The 22,566-nt window shown below is 41.4% G+C and overlaps 1 long non-coding RNA gene across 1 annotated transcript; it reads left to right on the top strand.

The window, feature by feature from the left end:
* The first annotated feature begins 20,066 nt into the window (after nt 1-20,066).
* LOC120745954 lies at nt 20,067-21,354 on the top strand. Its single transcript, XR_005698727.1, has 2 exons — nt 20,067-20,491; nt 21,136-21,354. It is a non-coding gene; the product is annotated as an uncharacterized LOC120745954 (long non-coding RNA).
* The last annotated feature ends 1,212 nt before the right edge of the window (nt 21,355-22,566 follow it).

The raw sequence follows: 22,566 nt of genomic DNA, 5'->3' as shown, positions 1-22,566 counted from the left end.
AGCCCCAGCTGCTGCCAGCCCGCTGTTCAGCTTCTGTGACACCACCATCGGCCACGGTGTTGGCTGTGGGCAAGAAGGGGTCTGTTCCTGACAGGCTAGCTTGGTGCACTAGCCATCGTCAGAGATTCTTCATGGTGAACCGGGCACGATGTGCACATGAACCGGAGGCCTTGGTTGCGAGCTGGGCATGTTCCAGCCCAAGGCAACACAAGCAGACCTGGTGAGACTAGTCCATATAGAGAAGACAAGAGGTTTTTGAATAACAACTATGTAATAGCGCAAGCTATTAAAGGGTGGGTGGCTCTGCCTGGTCATGCATGGTCATCACGATCACCACCCAATCAGGATTGGCAGAATGAGAAAAAAGCTTCTGAGGAATACGCAGGGAGGCGCATCCCATAATGAGGCATTGAAATGAAAGTAAGGAATGAGAACGACAGAATTTCCTTAGGGATTAAGTATTTTGATTCTGATGATTCTGATTCTGAAATTAAAACAAAATAGAATAAAAACCTAACAAATATTTTAAAAAGTAAATGTGCCATGCAGTTTTGCTGCTTAGGATATCCTCATGATCATCACAATACTTTGTTGGTACAAAACACGAAGGAGCTTGTTGTGATTCTTATTAAGAGCTGATTTCATAAGCTGAAGGATGTTTCAGTATTACATGTTGCTAAAATCATTCACTAACAGGCTAAAGACGACAGTGACTCGTGCCATTCATTCACTGAGCTTTCAGTATACTGTACAGGGAGTGCAGAATTATTAGGCAAATGAGTATTTTGTCCACATCATCCTCTTCATGCATGTTGTCTTACTCCAAGCCGTATAGGCTCGAAAGCCTACTACCAATTAAGCATATTAGGTGACGTGCATCTCTGTAATGAGAAGGGGTGTGGTCTAATGACATCAACACCCTATATCAGGTGTGCATAATTATTAGGCAACGTCCTTTCCTTTGGCAAAATGGGTCAAAAGAAGGACTTGACAGGCTCAGAAAAGTCAAAAATAGTGAGATATCTTGCAGAGGGATGCAGCAGTCTCAAAATTGCAAAGCTTCTGAAGCGTGATCATCGAACAATCAAGCGTTTCATTCAAAATAGTCAACAGGGTCGCAAGAAGCGTGTGGAAAAACTAAGGCGCAAAATAACTGCCCATGAACTGAGAAAAGTCAAGCGTGCAGCTGCCAAGATGCCACTTGCCACCAGTTTGGCCATATTTCAGAGCTGCAACATCACTGGAGTGCCCAAAAGCACAAGGTGTGCAATACTCAGAGACATGGCCAAGGTAAGAAAGGCTGAAAGACGACCACCACTGAACAAGACACACAAGCTGAAACGTCAAGACTGGGCCAAGAAATATCTCGAGACTGATTTTTCTAAGGTTTTATGGACTGATGAAATGAGAGTGAGTCTTGATGGGCCAGATGGATGGGCCCGTGGCTGGATTGGTAAAGGGCAGAGAGCTCCAGTCCGACTCAGACGCCAGCAAGGTGGAGGTGGAGTACTGGTTTGGGCTGGTATCATCAAAGATGAGCTTGTGGGGCCTTTTCGGGTTGAGGATGGAGTCAAGCTCATCTCTTCAAGAAAAACATGATTTTCATGCAGGACAATGCTCCATCACACGTGTCCAAGTACTCCACAGCGTGGCTGGCAAGAAAGGGTATAAAAGAAGAAAAACTAATGACATGGTCTCCTTGTTCACCTGATCTGAACCCCATTGAGAACCTGTGGTCCATCATCAAATGTGAGATTTACAAGGGGGGAAAACAGTACACCTCTCTGAACAGTGTCTGGGAGGCTGTGGTTGCTGCTGCACGCAATGTTGATGGTGAACAGATCAAAACACTGACAGAATCCATGGATGGCAGGCTTTTGAGTGTCCTTGCAAAGAAAGGTGGCTATATTGGTCGCTGATTTGTTTTTGTTTTGTTTTTGAATGTCAGAAATGTATATTTGTGAATGTGGAGATGTTATATTGGTTTCACTGGTAAAAATAAATAATTGAAATGGGTATATATTTGTTTTTTGTTAAGTTGCCTAATAATTATGCACAGTAATAGTCACCTGCACACACAGATATCCCCCTAAAATAGCTAAAACTAAAAACAAACTAAAAACTACTTCCAAAAACATTCAGCTTTGATATTAATGAGATTTTGGGTTCATTGAGAACATGGTTGTTGTTCAATAATAAAATTATTCCTCAAAAATACAACTTGCCTAATAATTCTGCACTTCCTGTATGTAGAACTGATCAATGCAGAGGAAACGTGGTTGCAGTTTTCTGAACTGGTAAACTGAGGCTCCTGATTTCCAGGAGGATGTTTACTCAACCAGAATACAAATACAAAATCAATAAAATTTTCAACTTAATTTCATCTCGTGTGCTCTAGAAGCAGCTGTTGATGGGAGAGTGGGCAGAGCTGACTGATCTATGAAATCAATTGTATCCTATTCATTTCAGAATGAATCATTATTGTAATACTACAGGAACTAAGATGTGAAAGTATGACCCTCTATTTATCTGTACCATATCATGTTCATTTGATTTAATAGAATGGGACTTTTATGTGTGCCTTTCTTTAAAATAGAGTTTTAAAGTGTGTGGAGGGGGGGGACCACCCGACTGCACATGAATCTCAATTATCCAGCCAATTGGGGAGTAAGGAATATGATTTGTTACTGATCCTAAGAGGGCTTACTTAATGCTTATAATACAGTGTGTGCAAATCAGCACAGTGGAATAACTTATTATTCAGATTGTCATTAAGTATGAAACAAGGTCTGTACTATGAAAGCTGTTTTACCCATAGGAGCTTCAGACAGATATGAATCATGTAAATATGAATTATATTTACAGGGAACTACTTTTACACAGTGCATTCTAGGTAGAAACTACTCATAGTTTTTTACCCATCAAGCCCCAAGTTGCTTATCTCAGCATGGTTAGGTTTCCAGTCTACCAAACTCACTGACAATTGAGAAGACCAGGGGTCTCAAAGTTGTTTTAGCGGTAAAGAATTTATCACACAGAGATGAATTAGTTATATAGAATGATATATTACATTAGCTGAGGACAGAATTATCAGCCCCACTATGAAAACTGCTTTTTTAAAAGTATTTTTGCAAGTGCTGTTAAAGAGCGCAATGGCTTCTGCAAACATCCTGATTTTATTTTGGATGTTAAATTATTTTACTGTAAATTTTTTCTTTTTCTTTTTTTTTTTGCTTGCTCTGAGATTTATTTATTTATTATCCAAACTGGAGCAATCAGAATTAAAGTCTGACGGCCAAGAAAAACAGCCAGCAGATTTATTTTCCCAAGTGGACCTTTTGCTATACTGGTACACTTGATTGTCATAGTTTATTAGTTTATTCGTTATTACAAGCAGAACGGACAGGACCGGGAGATGGAAGATGGGAAAGAGACTGAAGAAGGAAAAAGAAGTTGGGAAAAGAGTTAATTGAAGGAGATGGGAAAGATAAATAGAGGAAGAGTGACAGAGAGACAGAAGACACTGATAATCTGTTTTACCAACTGTTGAGAAAAACAAGCAAAAAAAATATGACACAGCAAGGAAACAACAGCATCAACCAACATAAGCATAAGTAACAACAAATAATACACGTTGAATGCCACTGAGTAGCATACAGTACTAATAATGCATGATATGTATTCATAACTGTAACTGTCTAATAGTGGGTGTGGGGAGCCCTGCCCCACCAGAACATGAAGCAGGCATGGAGGAGATCCAAGACATCCAGAGCCCCCCCAGAGTACGAGAGCCCAGTGAGGACCACCGCAGCCCATGGATTCTACATGTATGAGATGTTGAAGATTGTGCTGATCATTAATGTACTGTGTGGAAATTAATCTTTGGCCACCTACAGTTCCACTGATGTGATATGATCACTTCAGCAAACAGTAGATGGTCAGATATATCCCTCAGGTCCAGTGTCACGTCTGTTTTTTCCTATTTCATAAGCAAGACTTCCAGATACTCTTCTTCTACTGTTGGCAGTTTTTTTTTTTTTAGATCTGAAACATCTTTTGTCCTCTACTTGACTAAATCGCTCAGTTTTCTGAAAGACACACTACACACCATGGTGAGATATGACAATTTTCAGTTAATAGCTCTTTGGAAACCAACTTGTTGGTAGAAAAATACTTTTTATGCCTTAAAAAATTGTGTTATCTTTAGCGTTTTTTCCTATATTTTGGAAACTATTGCTCAAGACCACTTAAACAAATTACAAAAAAGTCGGCTCTCCCAGCTGTCATAGGTCGAAAGCCAGGTACACCCTGGACCGGTCGGCAGTCTGTCAAAGAGCTAATCCAAAGAGACAGACAACGATTTACAACTATCGGCAATTTAGAATCAACAAATAGCCCAAACCCTCCAACTGAATGTCTTTGATTGTGGGAGGAGTATGTGGAGAGATGGGGCACGACATGCAAAATGTTCTCCACACAATAAGTCCCCGGCCAGATGGTGGATTTGAACTGACTGTTGTGAGACAGCAGTGCTAACCACCATGTAACCCAGCTAATCTTCTAATGTTTGCTAATTCTTGCTCATTTTAGCAATCAATTAACCCATAAGGATTTTGCTTTCCTTTCTTTACCACACTGTTTATTTATGAATCCTTTTTTATTGCTGTAAATGTGATTTACATGATTTATCTTTGCTATGATTACATTTTACAATATGACATATCACTGAAACAGCATAGGTGAAAGCTACAGACAATGCACAGACCATATAGCTTCAGACAACAGACTGATTTTATAGTTAGATTGTTGTATCTCAATGCTGCATTTGACCAAATCTAGAATCCAATCTTACCACTTGGGGGCCATCTACAAAAGGATTCAGAGCACTTATTTGGATTAATTATGGAGCAGTAGGCTCTCCCTCTCTCTCTCTCCCTCTCCACTCTCTCCTGTCTATCAACACAATCTATATCCAATAAACGCTAGAAAAATCTATTTCAATCTAATTTTAGATTGAATTAGAGTAGATTAATTTTTTTTTTTTTTTTAATTTTAGATGATATAACGAATAAGACTGGTTTCTGAGTTTTACAGCTGGGGTGGACAAGGCTAAGCATAAGTCTGTTTGGGTCTTTGGTTGATTAATAGGCTGGTATGAAAAATTGCTGCCACACCGCCCCCTCAGCCAGTACTTCGAGGTTTCTGATAGTTAGAATGAGTCGGGGGTGTTGATTCATTTAAACTAACATAATCATCTTGCTGCAACCAGGTTTCTGTAAGGCAGAGTACTGTACTTATATGATGTCTCATATTTTGTGCAATTATTTCTTGTTGTGCTATCATCCTTCATCTTTTTAATAAATATTTTTTCTGTTCTTAAGCAGGGGTGGTGTTAATTGTGAGCTGGGAAGTCTTGGTTGTAGCATCAACTGCCAATCACTTTTAAGAATCTGAGATCTGATGAGACATTTGGACTCGTTTACAAACTGAAACTGTGTGATTCTGGGCCTGAACATTGTAGTTGACCTGAGATTATAGATGATTAGTATACTGCCCAGGGTCAGCAGCCCAGATTCCCAACCATTAAAGCTTGGTGTAAGTACAGAGGCGTTGCAATTATTTGGATGATTATATGTATTATATTTGAATTATAATGTTTTTGATGCAAATTCCCAGAAAAATAACTCATGGATTATCATTTAAAGTCAGTATGTTTATATACAAATGTTACATTCTCATCGTGTCACAAAAAAAAAAATAATATAAATGTAACAATATCTTTACAAATTTCACAAATGTTTTAGTTCTGCAGATATTTTGGACTTTCATTCTGCAGTTTAGTCATTATATTCCCCTTTTGTCTATCTCCTGTCAGATGTGAGTTTATTCCTGTGACTCAGTTCTTTTTCTCAGTAGCGATTGACTACCTCATCAAGAATCACTGATCCTCCCACACTGCCACAGAGTTTGCTGGTCCCCATCCTCCAACTGCTCATCAAAGGGCCTGTGCCTCTCTGTGGCCCACAGTAGCCTGCTGTCACAGCCTGCACAGGGACTATGTGATAAAACCTTCTGTCACTCTAATTATACAGCCATTTACTCAATGACTGGAAACTAGGTCTCACAGTGAGTCTAGAGTTTACAGGTTTACAGTCAGAGAATTGCACAAAGAAGAAGAAAGAAATATGATGTAACATCATAGAGGAAATAAAATCAGCATATTTAATCTGTTTAATATGCTGGTTTACACACACACTGCCTTTAAAAACATAATAGGATATTATCACATATTTCACTTTGAGTGATCTTTTTACTTTGTAACTATACCATGTTAGGTCACAACAAAGATAAGTAGCAATTGTTTATCTTTGCAAAGTTACAAGACTCATAGATAACAGCATTTATGTATGTGTATTTTTATGTACGTGGTCCTTGTCTGAGCACCACCCAACCAAAATAAATGTTAGTCAAATTTGAGTGGATGTACTAGTTTAACAGGTCTTGGTTATTGTGGATACACTTACACCAAATGTAATTTTCAGTGTACTTTGTCTGTTTGTTGCCTTTGAAAACCAAATTTGTGACATTATTAATTAGCACAACACTGAGATTTGAATTGAACAGTAACAATATTTTTGAATGGTTTAATGGTTTTGATCATCATCAGATCATCAACAAAAAAATTATAAACGGTTCAGGGCGGCCGACCCAGAGGCCGACAGCACAAACGCAGTTCAGGAGGCCGGCTGCATGGAAAGCACCAGTGCAGATATAGTTCTGGAGGCCGACTGCGGAGACAGCGGTGGCAACGGAGAAGTTCTGGAGGCCAGCCATGTGCAAAGCGGCAGTGGCGTGGGTGAAGCAAATCCAGAGGTTGACCGCGCAGAAAGCAGTGGTGGCGTAGAAACAGTTCAAGAAGCCACCCATGATGGCCAAGATCCTCAGCCAATGGCCTGGAAAGTGGCCGGCGATGTTGTGGTGCTGGACGTGGACATGGCCGTGAAAGCACAGGACCAGATGGCAGCATGACAGCTGCAGGAGAGGAGGTAGGACCAGATGAGGCAAGGCCAGACAAGGGCATGGACGCCAGCACCATGGCTGTTGCAGGTGGTGGAATTGACGGTGGCATGGCTGCCGCACACAGTTGATCCAAAGGTGGCGTGGCCGCCGCAAACAATTGATCTGACGGTTGAATAGCTGGTGGAGCTGATGTCTGGACAGACTCTCCAGAGTCTTCAGCAGAGACAGAAGACAGCATCGAAACCATGGACAGCTGGATTGACTCTCCAGAGCCACCAGCGTAAACAGATGGCTGCATGGAAGCCGCGGAGTGCCGGAGCAGCTCACCAAGGCCCCCACTGGTAACAGACGGTAGGTGTGCAGATCCCTGGCTGAGGCGACACAGGACCAGCAGGTGCAGAGACCTCTGGCTGGACAGGTGGCTGAGCAGGTGACTGAGGCTGTAACAGAGCTGATGACTGAGCTAGTGACTGAAGTAGAGGTTGTAATGGTTGTTGCAATGGTGGTTGTAGTGGTGGTTGAATTGGTGATTAAAGTGAGGGAAACTGCTGGACAGGCTCACCTCCAACTGAGACAGGAACGGGTACAGGCACCTACCAGACACTAGCCGCTCCCACCCTAGAAGCAGGTATGCGTGCGGAGGTCAGCTGTGTCCTGGCTGGCCTCACCTCAGGGACCGGTGTGGGTTTTGGGGCAGACCGGACATCAGTCACTCCCACCTGAGGAGTAGGTACAGGTGCAGGAGAGAGCTGGTTCACGGCCGTCCTGAACCAGCCGGGACAGGCAACAGCTAGGCAGCTGCTGTTCCCACCTGACGAGCTGGTACAGGTGCAGAGACTAGTAGAGCCTCAGCTGGCCTGAAAACCAGAGCAAGGACCAACCGAGCCCCAGGCCTCCTCACCCGGGAAACTGATAGGGGTGCAGGGGAAGGCTGGACCACAGCCACCCTGGGAACAGGACCATGGAGAGACAGAGGAGCAGGCTCAGAAAATCTGATTCATCAGAAATTGGCTTTCAACTTCTTTCACCACGGTGGGCAGTCTTTGGAACTATCAGTCTTTGAATTGACAGAACCTGAACTCACAGTCTTTGACTCAGGAACATGGCTTACAGACTTTAATTTAACGGGTCTTTGAGTTTAAGTTAACAGTCTTTGAAAAATGATTGTGTTTTACCTCCTGGAGAGGAGCAGAACAAAACAGTTCTCCCAGTCAAACTCTTCATCCAAGAAAGATATTTCAAAGGTTTCTGGATTGAGAGTATAGTTATTTGTGTGTTGGTTTGGGAGGTGTCTGGAAAAAAAAAAACAGTCATTGTCACCCACAGCCGTAGGTTGCTCAGCAGGGTTAGTATGACGGTGGTGTGAGCGCCGCTTCCTGAAGCCAGCAGGGTGAACAGCTGAGCCTCTGGTGTGCAGAACGGCAACGCTGAGGCTGGTGCTTGTGCGTCTGAAGAAATGCTGAGGATTCTCGCCGGAGCAAATGGTGGGGGCTATCGGCAGCTCCTGGGATCTCTGAGAGCCAGCTGAGTCCCGTGGAAAATGCGCTCATAGTCAGGGACGCACCATGGCTTCCAGCGGAGCTCTTCCTCCAGCTGGGCTAAAGCTGCCTCCAGCCGCTCAAACAGCTCGAAGTCTGCTGGGTCCATGTTGTGGCTGGATCATACTGTCACAGTTTGTGAGGTAAAGCGTGTGGAGATGATGGAGAGTAAACCCAAGTGCAGAAAAACAGAGGTGTAGATGGAGGTTAAACTGTAAGTGGGTGTTTATTTAAAGGAAGAACAAAAAACACTACAAAGCAACAACGAAGGGAGGAACTGAAAACACTAACAAAATCTAGTGTGGGAACAGCTAAATAAGGGAACAAGTGAAACGTAGAAAACATGCCAAAACCTGACAACCGAGAACAAAAAGCCCGAGACACAAAAACATCGAGGATGATTCACAAAGGTACGCAGGGGATGAATCACAGAGGCAATATGGATGAAAACACAGACGATCCAACACAAAGGGAAGCACACACTATATACACACCAGGTAACGAGGCAGGAATGCACAACAGGAGGGAGACACGGCTGGGATTAATCTGACATAATGAGACACAGGAAGTAAGGCAGACTACACTGATAAAGGACCAGGACTATCAAAGTAAAACAGGAACGCATAGGCTGAACTCAAGACACGTAAGCTTAACACAATGACTGAGGAGACACAGAGAACATAGAGACCTGAAACATGGGACAGGAAGTCACAGAGTACACACAACACAGAAACTAGGAGACTAGCAGTGATAAATCATGAACTCAAAAACTATGTAATAATTCAAAAATACAAAGCAGTGTGTCACTGACCTCGGACCGTGACACTTGTACTATTTCTTCTGGACTAAACACAAATTTCATTGTGTAATGTTTCCTAAAAAGCACTTAGGTATAGAAATAACTGCATGAGTGAATGAAGCGTGTTATATGAAGAGCAGAGTAGAAAAGTGCTATTTAAGAACAAGTCCATTTCCCATATATGATAGAAATAAATAGTTATAAAACAAAATTTGGCTTCTCTAATTAATACATATAATCGACAACATTACACATAGGGCTGCTCGATTATGGCAAAAATGATAATCACGATTATTTTCACTGAAATTGAGATCTCGATTATTTGACGATATTTATTTAACCCTTTAAGACCTACCATAGAACCAAGTCCGCCAGAGCTTATATTATTTTTTTACATGTTGTAGTGCCATTTTTGGGAGCATGTCAAGTTGCTATACATCAATACAACTGTTATAGCCCATATTTTAATAATATGTATGCATTAAGTCCATAGTAACTACATTAATTGCCAAAAAGTGCAAAAAACTACAAAAAAATTTAAAATCGTTTTTGTTTTTTTTACATATATTTCTACTTGGAGAAATTTAAGAGGTTTATCTCCCAAAACTTTAAATACAAAATAATTGTAAAAAATAGTTTACAACAACAGGAAATTTATTTTGAGTGTCTTGATAGTTTTATTTTGGAGATACAGCAATTTTTATATACTGCAGGAAAAACGAAAAACAATCCTGTGATGCAAATTTGCAAAGAAAACAGCATGTGCATCAAAATAAACTATTTCCAGCAGTGCAATTGAAGTTCTAAGCATCCCAGAAACTATTCAGAAAAGTATAGAGTCAAACATGACTTATAAAAACACCACTATAGGCTTTTAAGGTCTACAAGTAAAAAACGACATTTTCTGCAAAAATGACATCACTTCCGGTTTCGGGCAGGAAATGGCGGACATGCGATAGTTCGCGTTGACGTCTTTTTCAATGTGGGAAGTGTTACGAACAGCTGATCGGATCGGCAAAGCGTGTTTCTGGAATATTATGTTTTTGTTCCTGCAAGCCCTTTTATGCAATTTTTGCAAAGCTTTATGTGGAAGGAAACCGTGACCTAGGACAAGCTGATGGCATAAGATGTAAGTACAACAACTCCGGTTTCATATGCAAAAAAAATTATTGCGCTAGCTTACGCAGTTCCGGTTCTACAGGGATTTAAAAATAGTTACGCAAAACGGAGCGTGCTGCTCTGACCGGCTTTAAAGGGTTAACAATAACAATGTATTGAATAATGACTTTAAAAAGTAATATAAAATAGTGTGCAAATACTGATAACAGTGCAAATGTTTGCAATATAAGAAATAAATGAAAAATGTAAACATCTATGTTTAGTGAACTTTGCAGTGTTGCTCTGTGGTGCAGCTACGACACCATAGCAAAGTTTACACACTATGTCTACTTGATCCACGTCTGACTCCGCGAACCCATAATGTTTCCACACCACTGAAGTTTTTTTTACCTCTCTTTTCAACCAACGGCAGTCACTCTCCTCTCCAAATAACTTCTGCTTAGCTTTCCGAGCTTCCCTCGGGTCCTCTTAATTGTTGTGGCACGTGTTCAAAATGCAGAGAGGTGCGCTCGATTTGCCACACGGAGCAGCGCGAGAGTAAAGCACGAGGGAGGTGCTAATAATCGGCTCAGTCATTTTTAATGATCGTTGAAAGCCCAGATCGTAATCGTGATTAAAATTCGATTAATTGAGCAGCCCTAATTACACATATAGAAGATATTTGTGATTTTTCTCAAAGAACTGTTACATTTGACATGCAGGAGAAAGAAGAGCACACGCTGACCTAATATATGTTTGCCACAAAACATTTTACAAAAATTCACAAACAAGGGGTTTCAAGAGACTCTGGTGTGCCATCTCATTAGCAGAGATTGGCAATGACAAGTTAGGTGGCAAATATGTGTGTTAGCCCTTTCACCTGTCCAGGGTTTACCCTACATCTCGCCCTGTGGTAACTGACCCACCCAACAACCTTGATATGGGTAAGTGGAAGAGAATGTACGGATGGTTCAAATTACTATTTAAAGTTGACTCAACATAGGCATGAGCAGGAGAGCAGGAAGGTAAGGAAACAGAGGCACAAGGGGATTAGCATTAACACAAGGAGTAACAAAGCATAAACAAAACATGGAAGGCAATTTACTATTTAAAATTTAAATAGTAAATTGCCTTCAAAATTTATTTGAGGTAGCAGACAATCTGGGAGAGAGTGGAAGTCTGAGCTGGTGTTAAAAACTGGCTAATGATTGCTGCTGATGATTCACACGTGTGATGAGGCTAAATTAAGATTTTATATTAATGAGATGACAGTTCCTATCCACATCTCCAATATAGATCTGAACACACAAAAACATCTAATGCAATTAAATTTATTTCTCTGTGTTATTACTGTTGTGGTAAAGCAAGAGCTAAGCATGAAAATAAAGCTGTCGGTTTACCAGTCCAGTCCATTCAAGAGCAACTCAGAGTAGAGCTGCTGCTTGGGATGGTGCTAGGATGGTACTAGGATGCTCCTGGATGCCTCCTAGGTGTTGTATTCCAGCCATATCCTAACCAGAGGAGGCCCCAGGGCAGATCCAGGACCTTCTGGGGAGATTATATCTCTCAGCTGGTTTGGGAACATCTCGGGCCCACCCTCCAATGACCTGAAGAAGGTGGCTAGGGGAGAGTACAAAGCTTAGTCTGGGTCAGCAGAATGTTTTAAACTCTGATCCTATGTGTGTCACCCAGTAGGCAATGAGTTTAGATGGAGCCAATGTGGGTGAGGTGACTCGCCCTGCACTACCTACCGTGAAGGCCGGGTGTCTTGCCTGCTTCCACTGATAAGATGAGCAAAAACTTGAGTAGCCTTGCAGGTAAAATTCTCACCTGTTGACAGAAGCTCCCCCCTCGATTGGTGCACTTGTCAATTAACTGGATCATTTTAGGGGCCTGGACAGTAAGCCTCAAGGGCCTTTTATTTTTAAAGGGCTGGATCAACCTGTAGGAGCCATATACATTCATTAAGATAAAAAAAAAAATCAGATTTTTTCCTTCTCTATTTACTAAAGGTTAAAAAAAAAGAATCCCACTATTTTAAACTTTAGTTTCCTGCAGTTTAGCAGGACCAAAACAAAAGCAAAATCAAATAATATTAGAAATCATCACCATATAATAATCTAATAACCTGAATTATACTTTCTCATTAGCCTACTCTGAGCTAATGCTAATTTTGCTCTGATCTGTTATAGAATAGAATAGCCCTTTATTCTCATTGTACATGTGCAACAAAATTGTGGGTGCTCCACAGCAACTGTGCAGGTATAAAATACAAATAAGACAGCAGGAATAAATAAGAAACATGAGCGCTATATACACACAAGAAGAAGGCAGAATAGACAGGCATGCGTTAGAAGCACAGGTTGCAAAGTGCTTGGAAGTAGTGCAATGGATTTGGTAAAGTCCATGTGTGAGTGGCCTGAGTGATGAGGGTTACTCACACATGGCTCAGATTGGTGGGCGGTAGTGTTTGTTAACAGTCCAGATAGCCCAGAGGAAGCTGTCTCTAATGGGCTTAGACACTACTGCTCAAAACACTTCATGACGGCAGACATGAAGGCTATAGGTCTGTGGTCCCTGAGGCTGTCTATTCCAGGCTTCTTGGAGTTGGGCGTGACAGTGGAGGCCTAGCAATGGTGGCATGAGTCAGGGAGAGGTCAAAGAACCTGGTGAGCGCAGGCTTTGAGCACAGCGGGCTGGTCTCCAGGACCTGCTGTCAGATCAAAACAGTCCTGTAGGATCATTTGGCCATGTTTTAATGGCCCAGGTGCTTGGAGGATTTTATTTCCTAAAGCAGGTATAGGCAGCGATGAGGAGCAGAGAGAGGTGGTTAGATTGTCCCAGGTGGGGAGGGCTGTTGCTTTGTAAGTCGGCTTGATTTTGCTGTAGATGTGGTCCTGTCCTCCCTGGTAGGACAGTTAACATGTTGGCTACAATTTGGGGAGTACAGATTTCAAACAGGGTGTTCTCTCTGCTGTTTGCTGATGATAATTGTAGAAAAGAGGTTGGAGAGACAATCAGCACAACCAGATCTGAAGATGCACTTATCCCCGTGTTGCGAGTTGACACTAATCACTCAACAGGAAAACAGTATCCCCTGGGCATCCAGTGGAAGTATGATGTAAACTGAAATCTTTCTGAATCAACCATTTAATATGGCAGAAATAAGCAGCCAAGAAGCCAAAAATATACAAAACCAATTTGCAGGTTCACAGTTTTGGGCAAAGATTTGACCCTCTGGCATCTCAATTTTTCAACTGTGACCTCTTTAGATTCAATCTTCAGAACTGTTCACCTCAGAAAACAAAAGGGAACAACCCTGTATCTCTTCTTCACCTAACTTTTAGATCTGTTGGCCCTTCCCCCCTCCCCGTCTTACTGGATGTCATATCTTCTGAGTAGGGCTTTGCAGAGATGTTTGAAGGGGCGAGTGCTCAGAGTTAAAAAAAAAAAAAAAAAAAAAAAAAAAAAAAAGGGCACAGGCTGAATAACAACAACCCACATTCATCAAGAGTCTAACATGGAATCACATCATACTATATCACTGTCATCAGGTGGGGACAAAGCAAAGCAGACGTGGCCTGTTTTACCTGATGGGTACAATGTTGCTGCTGATAGTGCTGGAGGGCAGGGCTTTGTTCACCTGAGACTTACACATTAAAAGGTCCACAAGAGAGATGGTAGCTGATTAAACAAGTGCTATGGGATAATAATAAAATGCAAAGATTGGTGAGAACGCTTGGAACCATAAGGAAACAGATTTAAAAAAAACTGTGGGAAATAAACTGAAACTGGATTATTAGTAGAGCAAAAGAAAGGGGCGGGTAGGGTAAGAATGTAACAAAAAATCTATACAGATGAAACACGCACACACAGTGTGTTTTTTTTATATCAACTACAATAATAATTATAGTTATGTGGATATGCATATCACATAGTTTTTAGTGAAATATAAGCCCTTCAGTAAGGCGGGGAAACACCTGTTACTTACTTTAAATATTTTCCCTAACCTAAGCAGACCGAGCTACAGACCCATGACAACGTTACCCAGACAGCTAGCAGCTATGACCTCCAAATTTACTCATATAAACATTGTGAAAAGTAAGAAAAATAGAACACTGGGCTGATTTAACTGCATTAAAACATTTATTTTCATATAGAAAAAAGTACTTGATACTGCTCTGCTGAACAAGAAAACAAGTATACTGCCACTATTGTAGCTGGTGTTATTTCATAACATTTTAAAATATATGAAATAACGTTTTATGCTTTATTTTTGTACGATTTAAAACTTTAATAACCTTAAAATAAAACAAGCCTATAAAACATCTTGCTTCACATTTAATATTCATCTTGAAATGAAGTTTTAAGTTTCCCATAATTTTGTAATGTATGATGTTGAATGTATTTATTATTCGTGTATCTGGTGCTGAATCGCAAGAAGGAACAAAAACAGTTTGCATAACAGTAAACTGTCTACTTGCCAAATCAATGTGCCAAGTACAAGAATCACAATGATGCCAACAATAACCACTTAAGTTGAAGAGTTGTCCATCAGCAGTAAGTGCTGGATGCAGATTTATCTGCACGAGAGGAGGAAACTATCCTCATCATTATATCCTTCTCCTAAGAAGAGTTTGCCTTTTGAATGTTTCTTTGCAAAGTCACACAGAAATAAAATAAAATGAATTGCAATTTCAGATGGATTTATTTAAAATATAGTATACTGTATATAGTATATATGTATCAGAATCAGAATCAGAAAGGGTTTATTGCCAGATGTTGAGGAGGTTTACAACATTAGGAAATTGCTGCGGTGCTTCAGTGCAACATACTGTCATAAAAATATAAAAATAAGAATAAGAATTAAAAGTGCTAAGTGGATAGATATATACATGATATATACATGAGTGCAGGTGGTGATCAGTGCCAAACATGGAATGATGCAGTGAACACAGCGTAGGGTCATGTGTTAGTGGTGGGAACAGTCATATGGTTATTGTTCATGTGTCCAACAGCAGAGGGGAAGAAACTGTTCTTATGGCGAGATGTTCTGGTGCGAATGGACCGGAGCCTCCTGCCTGAGGGGAGCAGGTCAAACAGACTGTGTCCAGGGTGAGAAGGGTCAGCTGAGATCCGAGCTGCACGCCGCAGTGTCCTGGAGGTGTACAGGTCCTGCAGAGATGGGAGTCTGCAGCCAATCACCTTCTCAGCAGAGCGCACAACACGCTGCAGTCTCTGTTTGTCCCTGATAGTGGCTCCAGCGTACCACACGGTGATGGAGGAGGTGAGGATGGACTCGATGATTGCAGTGTAGAACTGCATCATCGTCCGTGTTGGCAGGTTGAATTTCTTCAGCTGCCTCAGGAAGTACATCCTCTGCTGGGCTTTTTTAATGACGGAAGTGATGGTGGGCTCCCACTTCAGGTCCTGGGTGATGGTGGTACCCAGGAAGCGGAACGAGTCCACAGAGGTGATGGGGGTGTCAGTCAGGATGATGGGGGGGAGTGGAGCTGTGTGCTTCCTGAAGTCCACAATAATCTCCACTGTCTTCTGGGCATTCAGCACCAGGTTGTTGTGGCTGCACCAGGACACCAGACGTTCAACCTCCCTCCTGTAGGCAGACTCATCCCCGTCCGAGATGAGTCCGATAACGGTGGTGTCATCTGCAAACTTGATTAGCTTGACAGACTGGTGGGTGGAGGTGCAGCAGTTGGTGTACAGGGAGAAGAGCAGAGGAGAAAGAACACAGCCCTGAGGGGAGCCGGTGCTGATGGTCCGAGAGTCCGAGACGTTCTTTCCCAGCCTCACATGCTGCTTCCTGTCCGTCAGGAAGTCAGTGATCCACCGGCAGATGGGATCAGGCACATTCATCTGGGAAAGCTTGTATCGTATATATATAAAGTATGACCTAGGTTGCACACTCTCGATCTAGTTCTTCTCTTTTTTTCTAGACACAAACAATAAAAAACAAACAAACAAAAAACCCAGAGAAAGTAAAAATTGATTAACTAAATATAAATCAGTAATTTTACTTATATTCATGTACACAGCTGTCATATACAACATTACATGCATATAAATAAAACATCTAATATAGTGAAGGAGAGACAGAACCACACAACCTCTAAGTTGTAGCTTTCTGAAGTAGAATAGAAAGTACACTTAATTATATTCCACCATCGAAAAGCAACATTTCAAAGTATAGGTTTCTGATTTAAACTAAATCACATAAGTGAATACTGAATATGTTTAAATAATCACCACATTAGTATCTACAGATATGGACCTACAACACACACAGTCAGAGCAAACCCGTGCAGTGGGTTTGCTCTGACTTGTGTTGTGTTGTCTGCAGCACCCCTCCTCTGCAACGGAGCTGCAGACAACACTGCACCACAACAGTGTCAATTAAAGGGTTCGAAAGCTCATTTCATGTTTTTACTGTTTTTAGGAAACAACTGCTATAAATCTGTATAATTTATTCAAATGAACTGACTGGAGAATCCATCTGTCTAAGCTGCATTTCAGAAGCATTTTCACTACTGAAATAGCAGCAGATAGAAAGTACTGGGCCCTATTTCAGGAAGCCGGTTTAGTGCAAACTCTGAGTAAGTATACCCTGAGTTAACGAAAACTCTGGGTTTTCGGTTTCACAAAGCGAGTTTAGATTAATTCCAAGCGAGTTACTATGACGACACACTCCGTGAAGCTAACCTGCCCCCTAGCAGGTTTACTTCAACTAACCCTGACTTTCTCCGCCTCTTTGTCGGAAACCTGACTGTAGGAAGTGTCAGACATGGCGTGCCCCTTCCTTGAAGAGCCAGTAGATGTTGAAGCCCAAATTCTCCGCAGAGCTCTCCGCCGGGAGAGAGTGATTAGAGCGCGTTCGGACATTTTATCATTTCCTGATGATCTCCTGTGTGAACGTTTTTCAGCACAATTTATAATTTATTTGAATAACATCCTCAGGCCTAATATTGCTCATGTGACACATCGCGGACATTCTCTCAGTTCTGTACATATTATTTGTATTGCACTTCGTGTTTTTGCAAACGGGAACTTTCTGTATAATATTGGTGACGCTGAGCACGTTTCCAAGGCTACCGTCTGTCGGGCAGTCAGGAATGTTACAGTTGCACTGAAACGTCTCCTGTACTCGTTTGTGGTGTTCCCCGGTCATAGACCCACAAGATTTATCAAAGAGGGATGCCACAAAATTGCAGGTATCAGGATGAACAAAACTTAATTCATGATGTGGTGATACTTGAACTACTACTTAAATTTTACATTTATTCAAATCAAATCAAATCAAATCACTTTTATTGTCACATCACATGTGCAGGTACATTGGTACAGCACATGTGAGTGAAATTCTTGTGTGCGAGCTTCACAAGCAACAGAGTTGTGCAAAATACAATAATGTAAACAAGCAAAATACAAGAATGGCTACATCTGAAACTAATAAATATATGTACAATATATAATAGTATATGCATTTCTGGATGTGTATACTAAATATTTTTCTACGTGTGTGTGTGTGTGTGTGTGTGTGTGTGTGTGTGTGTGTGTGTGTGTGTGTGTGTGTGTGTGTTTGTGTGTGTGTGTGTGTGTGTGTGTGTACACATATTTTACAAATTAAATAGAGTAAACAATAAATAAAATATATAAAATATACAGAGTTGAGACATGTGCAAAACAGTGGCATTACTGTACAGTATGGAGTGCATAATGTTAAAGTTCCAGTAGTGAAGCTGAGGTGTCTATGACGTGTTCAGCAGTCTGATGGCCTGGTGGAAGAAGCTGTCTCTCAGTCTGCTGGTTCAGGACCGGATGCTGCAGAACCTCCTTCCTGATGGAAGTAGTCTGAACAGTTTATGACTGGGGTGACTGGAGTCCTTGATGATCCTCCCCGCTTTCCTCAGGCACCGCTTCCTGTAGATGTCTTGGAGGGAGGGAAGCTCACCTCCAATTATCCGTTCCGTATTCTCACGGTTCCCAGGCGTGATTGGCTGTATAGATGGCACTCACATTCCAATCATTGCTCCTTCAGTAAATGAAGGAGACTATGTGAACAGGAAGTCTTTCCACAGCATTAATGTACAGGTACATAGTTCCCTGTAGCATTTCAAACTAACAAATTATTTCATTATAGTAATGGATGCTAATTTGTGTTCTCTGCACTGTGAAGATCATATGTGATGCTGCCAACATTATCACAAATGTGGAAGCCAACTGCTCAGCCTCTGTGAGTGCTGGTGGTGGAGGACCCCCACCTGTTTTTCGGGCCTCCGCTTTTTTTCTGTTGGCTATAACGGGTCACATTTGAGCATACAGAGTAAGCAAATATGTACTTGTAATGTGCTCAGATAATTTCAATAAGTGCTTACAGAGGGGAAATTAATGTAGCCTCTAACTGCAATTGATTTACATCGGACAAACAGACCAAGCACTATGGCTCATAATACAATTACACCTCACCTGTTTGGACTATATTTTTATATTTCATTTTTACTTGCTGCCAGGAACGTTTGGGGCCTGTTGGGTTGCATCTGCGCTCACATCACAAAATCAAATGTATAAAATAAAAATAAAATAAAATATAATAAAATAACGTGTTAAATGGGTGGAAATCCCTAGATCAATGTTTAAATTAACACTCACGCATTGACTCTGTCGGCTATATTTTGCCATGCATGCTCCCTTTCTTTTGCAGCTGAGGCTGTGTTACTTTTTTTCCGCGGAATTTGCATGTTATCGGCATATGCTGCCATCAGAATTTCGGCCTCAAGCGCTGTAAAATACATTGACCCCGCCTTCTTTCCCTCCGTCTCCATGGTGACTCGCTTAATCTGTGCTCCACTAATCAGGGCTTTATGTATCCTCGTGCGCGCGCTTAACTTGGGGTTAAGGCAACTCCGCGTTGATTGAACTAATTGTTATCAGCCTTTCTGAAACCGAATATTCCGAGTTGGACAGTTCGGGGTTACTTAACCCTGAGTATCGTTTTTCACTCTGAGTTTTCTAAACCGGCTTCCTGAAATAGGGCCCTGGACACCAAATGACTCTCAAACACCCGACCAGTATCTAGACTGGTCTAGACCGTTCTGGTTAACTCAGTCGACTATTACAGACACTGTGTGGCGGAGCTGACTGTAAAATCAGTGTGGTCTCACTGATACAGATGTAATCTTAGTTATGGTACATGTATTTATTTTGCTGGCCATGTTTAAATTATAGTATAAATTGATGTTGCATACTAGGTTTTGCTAAATTATTTTATGATTTTACACATTTGAGTTTATTATCTATTTAATTACTTTATTATCACTTATCTCTCTTTATAATTTTCTTTAAAACATTTAAGTTATTTCTTATGACATTTTGTTGGGTAATTTGGGTTCCTACCCAGTGTTTATGGTGGGACTGTTTATGGTGTGACGTGCCCTGTGCCCTGTGCGTGGAGGAGTCAATAAACTTTTTAGATAAACTTCACATCACACCCACTGCCCAATGAGATTGGAGAACACTACCACAACCAGAAATCAGAGTTACGCAGACATTTACATTTCCACAATCCACAGTCCAGGTGAGTCCACGTTCTCCTGTGCCTGTGCCAGGGCGGAGCTGTCATCACCTCACCTGGAGCTAATCTGGAGCAATGTGCTGCAGATGTTTAAGACCAGCGTTGCCGTCTCTTCACTGCCAGTTCATCAGCTAAACTGCGTTGGTAACAGGCTCCCGTGCTCCATGCTTTTGTCTCTAGTCTGTGTACTTACCTCTTTCTCATGTGCTTCAGTTCTCTGGTCACATCACGGCTCAATTCCTCGGCTCAGCTCGCTATTCAGACACCCACCCACACTCACTGCTGTTCATGCTCCATCACCTGGAAGGTTTCCAATCTTACACCTGCCTGCCTTCTTGCAAGAAGGCCTGCACATGGCTGACCTGAACTTTGGGCAGCCATCATCTCTCCACTCGGCTCACCGGGAATATCGCCTTCTCCCCTCAAAGCATTACTGACTCCACCTGCAAAGTAAGCCATACCCCTCTGTTAAACATATGTACACCTGGAGGAGTTCTCTTTTGGTCCCCTCTCTTCAGTGCAACCACTTGTTACAAGCCACGCCCTGTGCCTGTCTTAAACCTCCATACTAGTTTTCCTAGACATGAACCTCACAGCAAGCATACTTGTACTGCATGTTCACTCAACCATCTCCGCACTTGGTCCAACAAGTGAGCCTCTGGCCCTCTGTGACAACGGCTCTTCTTCGTAATGGTCACGGCCACAGTGCATGTGTCAAACTGGCAATGAAGTGATGCGGACAATACCTGAATGATTCACCACAGTAATCACTAACCAGATTCATTGTTGTTGCATCCAAAGATCAAGTTGGTTTACCTCTTCAGTTTCATTTAGCCATGGTGACATCAACTTTTTCAGGAGAGCTTGTCTTTGTGTGAAAACTGTAAAATTCGGTGTGTTCAGAGTAACATGACCCCAGGGAAAAAATATTAGAGCCATGCCTTTTAAATCTGAGGCCATATTTCAAAACCAGAGGAGTGCAGCATCTGTTGTGTTATTGTACTGGTGTGTTGTGACAGAGAGAAATAAACATGACCGTGAACCTGTCATTTTATTGGTTGATCTATGTTCATGTCCTTGCATGTGGCCTCAAGCTATCCGTGACCAAAGAATAAGATCTGAGTGGATAAAAAGAGCCGTCTCTGAAGGGTGTCTGGACTCAGCTGTTCCCACTGTGAGCCAACTGTGGTGATTCAGGCGTCTGACCAGAATGCCTCCTGGATGGCTGCCTGCTGAGGTGTTTGGGCATCTCTTACATAGACGAGACTCCAGCACGTGAGATTGTCTCTCAGATACTTGGGGCACGGTGGCCATGGTTCAGGGTGTGAATATAACAGCCATTTACCAACTGAGCCAAGTTACAGCAACCAGCTCCACAAAACTCAGTTCTTTAAATTGCAAAAGTAATATACAATTAATTGTAATTATATGGTTTTAGTAAATCTAGCTAAGTTGTAGGGCTGCAACTATTGATTATTTATGTCAATTATTCCATTGATTAATACTGTGAGTAATGCTTTTATCAAGTACAACTATTCAAAAGAGAAAAAACAGTCTTTCAAAATGAACTATTCATTGGTTTTAATTTTAGCAAGTGCAATGTTTTGAAGTTTAATTCTGTACAACCTCTGTAACAATAAATAAACCCTTTAATTGTATTTACGTGCCTTATACAGACTCCTGCGCCACATTAAACTATGATGACATCATTGTCACTGCTGCTGTTGTGTTATCAGTCTTATGTTGAAAAACTGGGGCCTGTGTGAGTTGTCAAACCTTTTAATTCACACACTGCTCATGTTTTTGTTGCATGTGTGTGTTAAACAGTCATGTTTAAATGATGACAATAAAGTAAGTAAATTTTATTTATACCGCGCTTTCACAGATAAGTCACAAAGTGCTTCACAATACAAAGAATAAAAATACAACATATAACAATGTAAAAGACTAAAATTCAACATGAAAACAACAAATTAGTTGAAAGCTTGTCTCTATAAAAATGTCTTTTTAAAAGAATGATGGGAGTCAGCGTAAAAACGGTAGGAGAGAATTCCACAGCCAGAAAGGCCCGATCACCACCAGTTTTAAATCGAGTGTGTGGGGCCACCAGCACACTCTGACCTGATGATGATCTCAGAGCTTGGGAAGGTGAGGCACTACAAGGCATCAGAACAACAACATTGTGTTGAATCTGCTGACAACAGGTTCAGTTAAGTTGACATGATAAAGTTGCAAAACACAAATGTTCATTATTAATATTGTGAGGTTATGTTCATTGTGGGCTGTATCTTCTCTATTTAAATATTCACTCCAGTAATTAATTTGCCCAGCTCTATTAATCTCAGGTTTAAACAGTTATTCATGGTGCGTTACATTAACTGGGATGTTAAGAAACAGAGCTGTTACTGTACATGCTATGTTTACCGACTGAAATCCAAAAACTAAAACTTCCTAATGTGTCCTTTGATTAAAGTCCCACACTGAATCCCTTCAAACTAGTAAAACTGTGTTTTAAATAACTGGAA

The sequence above is a fragment of the Simochromis diagramma genome, unplaced genomic scaffold, assembly GCF_900408965.1.
Source record: "Simochromis diagramma unplaced genomic scaffold, fSimDia1.1 OVJJ01000644.1, whole genome shotgun sequence".
NCBI classification, from domain to species: Eukaryota; Metazoa; Chordata; class Actinopteri; order Cichliformes; family Cichlidae; genus Simochromis; species Simochromis diagramma.
This window is presented reverse-complemented; position numbering and strand designations above follow the sequence as displayed.